At 37.2% G+C, this 8962-nt stretch overlaps 1 protein-coding gene across 2 annotated transcripts in view; it reads left to right on the top strand.

Moving 5' to 3' along the window:
* Window positions 1–8962, top strand: part of cnksr2a (connector enhancer of kinase suppressor of Ras 2a) — a 78019-nt gene that overhangs the window by 604 nt on the left and 68453 nt on the right. The window lies entirely within an intron of this gene.

The raw sequence follows: 8962 nt of genomic DNA, 5'->3' as shown, positions 1-8962 counted from the left end.
TTACATCATAATACTTCCTCGCCATTCATTGTCGATGCTCTTTATATCCACATAATTGTCCAAACTCAAATTGGGATATTAAGGAAACATAATTTGAATGCAATGCATATTTCAATTATTTTGTTGCTTTGTTTTAATTTTCATTATTTAAATTTGTGTTTTTATTTTCCATTATATTTTTAATTTCTATTATATGTTTTACATATTTTATTTCTATTGTTACTACGACAAATAATGTCATTATAGTGAAAGGGACCCAATGATAAAATGGACAAAATGACGATGAATATTGATGAAAGCAGCTCAGGCAATATGACATTTCACCCCTCAGGTCGCATTTACTAATATAAAAAAACACTACTCTGTATGTGATAGAAAAAAAATTGCATTATTATTATTTTGACGTAATTACATTTGTTTTTACAATAATAATAATACAAATTAATATTCAAATGATAATATTATTTCTACTACTAATAATAGTATTATCATTTGAATTATTTAAAATAACTAATTCATATTGAAATTATAATAATCCAACTACTACTATTATTAATAATAAAAAAGTAATTATTAGTTATATTATTATTTTCATCGTTTGAATTGATACGAAATAATTTAAATTAATATTAAAATTATAATATTACTCCTACTGTTAATACTACTACTAATAAATAATAATAATAATAATAATTTTTATTATTATTTATAACAATTTTTTAAATTATAATCATGTTTCAATCAATAAAAATACAAAATATATTCTCATGTTTGGTATTTTTAATAATTTTAACTGTAATTTAAATGTTTTATGGTTTATTTGTATTAATGACAAAATTAACAATATGAATATAGGCAAAATAAATAATAAAATAGTTATAATATTAATAATAATAATAATAAGACAACATGACTATATGAATACTGATATTGGTGTCCAGAAGGCAGGTCAAGCAACACGTTGACTCATTGGCTGACTTGCAAACAAGGGATCGTGACCGAGATTAGTTGTACGATGCGCTGTACCCTTTGTTTTGTTTCCCGAGAGGTTAGCGCTTGGTCATGTGTGTTTATGTGTGTAGTCAGCATGTGGGCGGATGGTGAGTTGTTCCGTCTCAGAGCGTCTGTGCACAACAGCTGACAAGAAGGCGCGCGTGCACCGCCCCGAACAGAAGGCGCTCTGCAAGAACATGCGTGTGCCGTGCCTTGATGTGGTATTTGATCCATGTTGCGGGCCACTCGGGTGTGTCTGGCAACACTAGGAAATATGATGCTGTGTGTGTGTGTGTGTGTGTGTGTGTGTGTGTGTGTGTGTGTGTGTGTGTGTGTGTGTGTGCACGCGTGGTAATGTGCGACATATGCCACAGGCGCTGAGGCCAAAGGTTCTAGGGTCTGGGCATTGTTGGTTTGCGATATTGTAGCGTTGGCACAATGCACATTACCACCACGAGGGAGGGGTCGGATGTTTCACACAGAAAGCTACAACTGTCACATTTTCCAAATTTGTGCTCCAAGAGCAATTGATCCGGAAATACTGACACTAGTGTTTGATTTTCTTGTTAAAGGAAAGCTATTATGAAGTGGGTTCAAGTGTGTGACAATATGTGGTAGCTACAGCATGTTAGCTATTGTAGGTACTGTGAATGACATTTGTGGCGCCCCCCTATGGGTTTTGCTAGCATACATGTAATCAGTGGTGGGCCGTGCGTTTCTCACCTAGGCCTTCAGTGATGTCCTACTTAGTCCAACTTCACCTTTCAAAATACCGTAATTTATATCACCACATGGACACGGCTGGAGATACTATACAGAAACACACTTGCACGCTACTGGGCATTAAATCCCCTTAAAAGTGTACATAACGATCTATTTTTCGGCGCATTTAACATTCAATAAACCCGCTTCAGCAATTAAAACATATTAGTGTGGAACTGTCAAAATTAAAAGAATTGTATAAAACAAGTGAAACATGAAAAAATAAAGAAATAAAATATTTGAACTCACAATTTGTAGCATCCATTCGACACCGTATAAGCCAGTGGTACTGCTCGTAGTTGGTAGTTGGTCGTAGTCGGTTGATTCGTGTGAAAGTGGTGGGCAAACCATGTCACCGTGGGGATAGCTTCCGGTGTCTGCCAGCCTTGTCTCACAAGATCTAGTTTCTCTCAAGTATCCTTCTTGAAAATAGCCTTCCAAATATATATCTGTCACCTAATCAACATTTTGCTCTCCTTCATTGTGAGACTTCTTTGGCTTTCTATGGCTCGTATGCTCCGGTGCCACTTCCTGTTTTTGAAACTTGTGATTGGATACTCACTTGGGACTCCCAAGTGAGTATCCAATCACTGGACGCGTAAATGTCACGTTCAACGTTAGGCCAGCTAGAAGGCCTTACTGACTACAACAACTTGTGATCTGATTGGCTATGGCAATTGTCTCATCAACTGTAGGGCTGGGCGATATATCGATATACTCGATATATCGATATACTCGATATATCGCGGGTTTGTCTCTGTGCGATATAGAAAATGACTATATCGTGATATTCGAGTATACGTTCTCACGCAGTTGCTTTTAGCTGCGGGCATTACACTGCATGCGTTTCCCACTCTTTCTTGTCTCTCCTTCTCACAGAGACTTAAAACATGCGCACCTTCTTACATACGTCACGCGTGCAACGTCACACGCCCTCCCCGAGCAGAGAGGTAGCTACATGGGTATTATTAGCTGTGGTGCTAACGGTGCGTTGCGAGTGGTAATACGAGAGAGAGAAGGTGCGAAACTGGTAACAAATGGGGGAAGAATTAATTCCCTAGAAAAAGAGCAGTGGTTTGGTTTCAAGCGGGAATATGTTGAACAATTATGCGGCAAAAGCGTTGCTACAAAAAGTAGCAGCACTACTAATTTGAGAATGAAGAGTGCTTGAAACTGCATGTCAACATCTCCGTTCGGTGCCACACCCACAAAATGCCGAAGCAACAATTTCCAGATCAACACCGTATGAAAAAAAAATCAACAATAGAAGTAGATAAAGTCCGCAGGAACCTACCACAGAACGAAATATATACACTATTTGATTTCCTATTATGCAGCTCATTTTTATTTGACAGTTTTTGAAATATCTTGTGTGACATCATGCACAAAAGTGCCCTTTATTTATTTTTAACTATTTTAGTGGCGTTCTGTGCAAAAAGTGCACTTTAATTTAGTGTTATTTTGATATGTCATCTTAGTGACACTAAGTGCACTAATAACTTGTTTTAAAATGTCTCTGTCAATCTTGCACTTTCTGTTTTGGAATTAACATGAATGTTTGTACCACTGCTTAATAACTGTTTAATAAATACAGTTTTGGTCAATTTACTTAGTTGTGATTTCCCTCTCTGCATGAAAGTTTAAAATGAGCATATATTAATGCAGTATGAACAAGAATGTTTTAATGTAGACACAGAATCATCATACTGCTGTGATTATATGCATCAAGTGTTCATTCAAGGCTAAGGTAAAATATCGCAATATATATCGTGTATCGTGACATGGCCCAAAAATATCGAAATATTAATAAAAGGCCATATCACCCAGCCCTAATCAACTGTATGTGTCCGTTCACTTACAGTGCACCAACACCCGCATTGTTGATTCTGGAGGCCGTGGGCAGATTTCGTACAGCATGGCAACATAAGCTAGCTGAATTCTGATTGGATAAAAACTCTAACCTAAAAAAACAGCACTGGAAGGAGCATAATATGACATGAATAGAATAGAATAGAATAGAATAGAATAGAATGCCTTTGAATATGAATAATTTTAGATATTTAGGGAAAGTAAATTTAAAATTACTTTTATCTTTAATTATGATCATGATTTCTGGTTATGTTAGCAGAGAAGGCCTTGCTGGCCCACCACTGCATGTAATACACATATCATCAAAGTTTTATTATCATTAAACAAGCAGTCAATGACTCACGGGCAATTAGTTAAGTGCCACGCAAATCATTTTTGCTTAATAGTGGCCTTTTTTGTCAAACAATCTTGCAGTTATCTTAGAGTATATTTGATTACCGTTTTTGAAGTGCTTCTTTGAAAAAATAGCAAATACTGTATGCTCCCTCTGTCATTTGGGAAATGTTAGACAGAAGTTTTGCATGAGGTCCTTAAAAACAGCATTGCACCCTTGTCAAACAGAGGATCTATGACTAGAATTGTTGACTCGTGTTTTTGCAGTGCATCCGTAAAAAGTGCAACGCTGTCCAAACATATGGTGGATCTTTGGTTACCATTTTTGCAGTAGTTCCTAAAAACGTCAGGGTTCTTTTGTCATATAGAGGATCTCCGACATCATACTGCTTATATTCTAATTTCTGAAGTAATCCATGACTATATTATAGAACATTATAGTTGAAAAAACTCTGATGGGTACCTTTCACATTTGAATCGATATGGTACTGATTCCCAGCACCCGGGAAAACATACCGGTACTAAACGGTTCCTTTTTCGGTACTTTTGTGTGTGTTAATAAACCTAAACAATTTTCATTTAACATTTAACTGGCGCTGTGTTGTCCAGTTCTTATCTGTTCTTACACTTCTGTGTTTCATTTGCAAATACCGTACTGTACTGTATTATCTAGTAGGGGTGTACAAAAATTGATTCCCATCAGAATCGCGATTCTTATTCATCCCTATTCTAAATCGATTAAAAAGTTTCAAAAAAGTTTTTCCAAAAATAATATTTTTTTTTCTTTTTATAAGAATCAATTCTGCGATTGTGTTATTCTTACAGCCAGACCTGTGTTTATTACCGTACCTGACAGTTTCAGTCAGAACTGTTGCCTTCCTCAGAGGTTGTCACATGATACATATCCCGTTGCCACTTGTTTATTTCCGTCAGGTACAGAAATAAACACAGGTCTGGCTATAATAATAACAAAATCGCATAATTTTTTGAAGACCTAATGAACCTCTTTGGATTATAAGAATCAATTGTTAAAAAGACGTTTTAGGCCATCTCTATGCAACCAGAATTAGCTTTTTCTAACATGTAACCTGTTTTGAAAAAGTTTCATCATAATTATTATACCAAGTAATACAATGCGAGAATCGGTTTGGATCGAGAATCATGTTGAATTAAGAATCAATTCTAAATTTAGATTGTCACTCCAGGAATTGGAATCAGATCAATTTGCTAGGTGCCCAAAGATTCACACCATAAATATACAGTAAACTCTGCAGTTGCAATTCCAAGACGTTGGATGGCAGTAGCGGTTTGACTACGGTGTATTGCCTTAGCCAGGAAGTAGTCTTTGCCGTTAAGTTGAATGTGCCCGTCTTTTCTCTTGTTGAGACCTACAAAGAGTTTATACAGTAGGTATTGTACTATCACACACCAGCTGTTTAAAAAAAGCATCTTAGTTGTAGTTTTCATTACCTAATTTGGACGTGTACAAACCGCCAGGTAAAATTGCCAATCACTAGCATGTCTTTGGCTAATCAAATGTAAATTAGCATTGAGCTAGCACATTTTTTATTCTTACTGTACTTTTCGGTGCTTTCTTCTTACTTTGTTGGCATTGCAAATTATAACATTACCTAAAGACAGTTCGGCTGATTCCGCTCTGAGTGCTTGACTACTACTTCCAAGTGCTAGAGTCCGGTCTGCAAACGGACGTGACATCACGTATCATCAAAATTTGGCACTGTTTGATTTTACGTATAGTACCGACGGACTTCGGTCGGTATTTGGCACCCATCCCTAATAGAAACACAATATTGTCTTGTACAAACAATCCAAGAATTCGGGTTTCAACCTGGCAAATTTGAGCTAAAGTCTGAAAACATCCCGCATGTGCTCATCCAAGAGGGTTTTTGTTTTTGTCAACTCTAACGACAGAATAGTGTACCCAATTTTGATGTCCATCTCTTAAAACCCCAAGTACTTGTGTGTGTGTGTGTGTGTGTGTGTGTGTGTGTGTGTGTTTGTGTGTGTGTGTGTTTGTGTGTGTGTGTGTGTGTGTGTGTGTGTGTGTGTGTGTGTGTGTGTGTGTGTGTGTGTGTGTGTGTGTGTGTGTGTGTGTGTGTGTGTGTGTGTGTGTGTGTGTGTGAGAAAGACAGAGAGAAAGTGACGGCCATTTGAGGGTGTGTGTGTGTGTGTGTGTGGGAGTTTGGCTCGCCTGCTCTTGTGAAAAGTGTGCATCTGTGGGAGTTGGAGTGTGTGAGTCAGCTATGAATCATGTCTTTTTTTGAAGCTGATCATCAAGCACATGTACGGTATGCGTCGTACCGTGCAGACCTTGTTGGATTTTGGGTGAATGTAATAAAAACAGTATACCTAGGCCCTAATTGCTTTCAAACTATGACAATATAATGCTCTTGCAATAAGCATCTAAGCTCTTTATGTTAATATGTGTGATTTTGGGGGGATAATAGTGCATCATATTGCATAAATACTGAGTTTTCCCGGGCTGAATCTTTTCCAAAACTGACAATGAATATGTGAAACAAGTGCCAGAGTGCAAAGAAATTTTTTTTTTTTTTTTTTTACAATACTCTTCAAGCTGTGACAAAACATTTTTTTTTATTTTTTTTATTTTTTTTTTTACAATACTCTTCAAGTTGTGACAAAACAGTCTCAGTCATGAGTTTGACTTTTCCTGAAAATATGTTTCACAATTTAGTGGCAACTTCCCCTATGAAGTGTTGTGGAAATCTGCACAATTCTGCTACGTGTATACAGTACCAGTCCAAAGTTTAGAGACACCTTGTCATTTAATAACATGGGTAAGTGCGTTTAAACTTTTGAGTGGTACTGTTGCTCACTCACAATCAATATTCTAATCAAAATGAATGAGGTGTTTCCATGAACGTACATAAATTGCTACTAAATTACTGAGTACGGTGCTGCTTTTACTGTAAATCAATGTGCCTTTCATTGCCACATGTGCACTCAGTGATGCCACTCACAATTTGTCTCATCCCATTTTTCCTGTTAAGCGACGCCGAGCCCAACTTTGGTCGCAAAGTGCACGCCCCCCACCTTCTGCTCGTATGCCTCTTTCATCGTTCTAGTAACACTCTCAACACGCGAGAGGCGGCATTGTTTTACGTCTAGCGGGAGGCGCTGTTAACACTCAATAAAACACGCGCCTGGATGGGAGTGCATCAAAAATAGCAGAGCCACAATGGAGGAAGAAGACGAAAAAACACAAGCTACCTTGCTAAACGCTTAAAAGATCTTGCAGACATTTTGTGCCATTCAGTTTTTGATTTCCATGTCATTTTGGAAATGCTATGGAATATTCCTTTTTTTTTTTTTTTTTTTAATAAATCGTGTCATCACTGAATCTTACATAAAAACACAAAAAATAAGGAAGTGCCTATTTATTTATAATAATAAAACAGTGACATTTTCAACATACAAGTCATCAAATGGTTAAAAATCATAAAAAATTCCATTCATCCATCCATTTTCTACCACTTGTCCCTTTCGAAGTAACCAGGGGGCTTGAGCCTATCCCAGCTGCACTCGTGCGGAAGGCAGTGTACACCATGGACAACTTGCAACCTCATTGCAGGGCCAACACATTCAGCAACCATTCACACTCATATTCACACACTGGGACCATTTTATTGTTGCCAATTGATATGTACTGTATATTTCAGGCAAATTGACTCATTTAAAGGGGAACTGCACTTTTTGGGGGAAAACTTTCCCTATCATTCACAATCACTATGTGAGATAAGAACAGAATAAATGCTCACTAACACAGATTTAGAGAGATTTGTGAATAATATTTGAGAGGAATAGGTCTTTTGTGTATATAGTAAAAGTTTTAGATCAGGGGTGCCCATTACGTCGATCGCAAGCTACCATTCGATCGCCAGCAAGGCATTAAAAAAATAGTCCTAAAAATTAGCGATCATCTATATATACATATATATAGATATATATAAAAGATGAGGTAGATCACCTTGACTTGGTCATTTAAAAAGTAGTTTGCCTACTGAAAAAGTGTGGGCACCCCTGTTTTAGATCTTTGAGTTCAACTCGTAAAAAATGGGAGCAGAAACAAAAGTGTTGCATATGTATTTTTGTTCAGTGTATTATACCAAGGTCCGGCTGGCTAAAATGTACCGGTATTACGGAACATCGGTATTATGGGATCTGTGTCAACATTCTCCAGCTAACTTAATACATACACTACCTTTCAAAAGTTTGGGGTCACATTGAAATGTCCTTATTTTTGAAGGAAAAGCACTGTACTTTTCAATGAAGATAACTTTAAACTAGTCTTAACTTTAAAGAAATACACTCTATACATTGCTAATGTGGTAAATGACTATTCTAGCTGCAAATGTCTGGTTTTTGGTGCAATATCTACATAGGTGTATAGAGGCCCATTACCAGCAGCTATCACTCCAGTGTTCTAATGGTACAATGTGTTTGCTCATTGGCTCAGAAGGCTAATTGATGATTAGAAAACCCTTGTGCAATCATGTTCACACATCTGAAAACAGTTTAGCTCATTACAGAAGCTACAAAACTGACCTTCCTTTGAGCAGATTGAGTTTCTGGAGCATCACGTTTGTGGGGTCAATTAAACGCTCAAAATGGCCAGAAAAAGAGAACTTTCATCTGAAACTCGACAGTCTATTCTTGTTCTTAGAAATGAAGGCTATTCCACAAAATTGTTTGGGTGACCCCAAACTTTTGAACGGTAGTGTATGTTTTGGCTATGCCCATCCCTGTGCACTTATTGGACTGAAAAGTTTAATACTTTGGTAATTGGCAAAAAGATCGAACCGAATACTTTAAGTGAACTATTTGGGGTAGCCCCACCTTCTCTTAGCAAATCTAAAAAGAACTTGGTAGCATAATGACTTTGTTGGCTAGGAGACTCATTGTGCTAAATTGGAAGGCTGCAGCGCCTCCTTGCCCCACCCGCTGGATTGGAGATATTCTTCAC

Source organism: Entelurus aequoreus, linkage group LG15 (assembly GCF_033978785.1).
Source record: "Entelurus aequoreus isolate RoL-2023_Sb linkage group LG15, RoL_Eaeq_v1.1, whole genome shotgun sequence".
Taxonomy (NCBI): domain Eukaryota; kingdom Metazoa; phylum Chordata; class Actinopteri; order Syngnathiformes; family Syngnathidae; genus Entelurus; species Entelurus aequoreus.
This window is presented reverse-complemented; position numbering and strand designations above follow the sequence as displayed.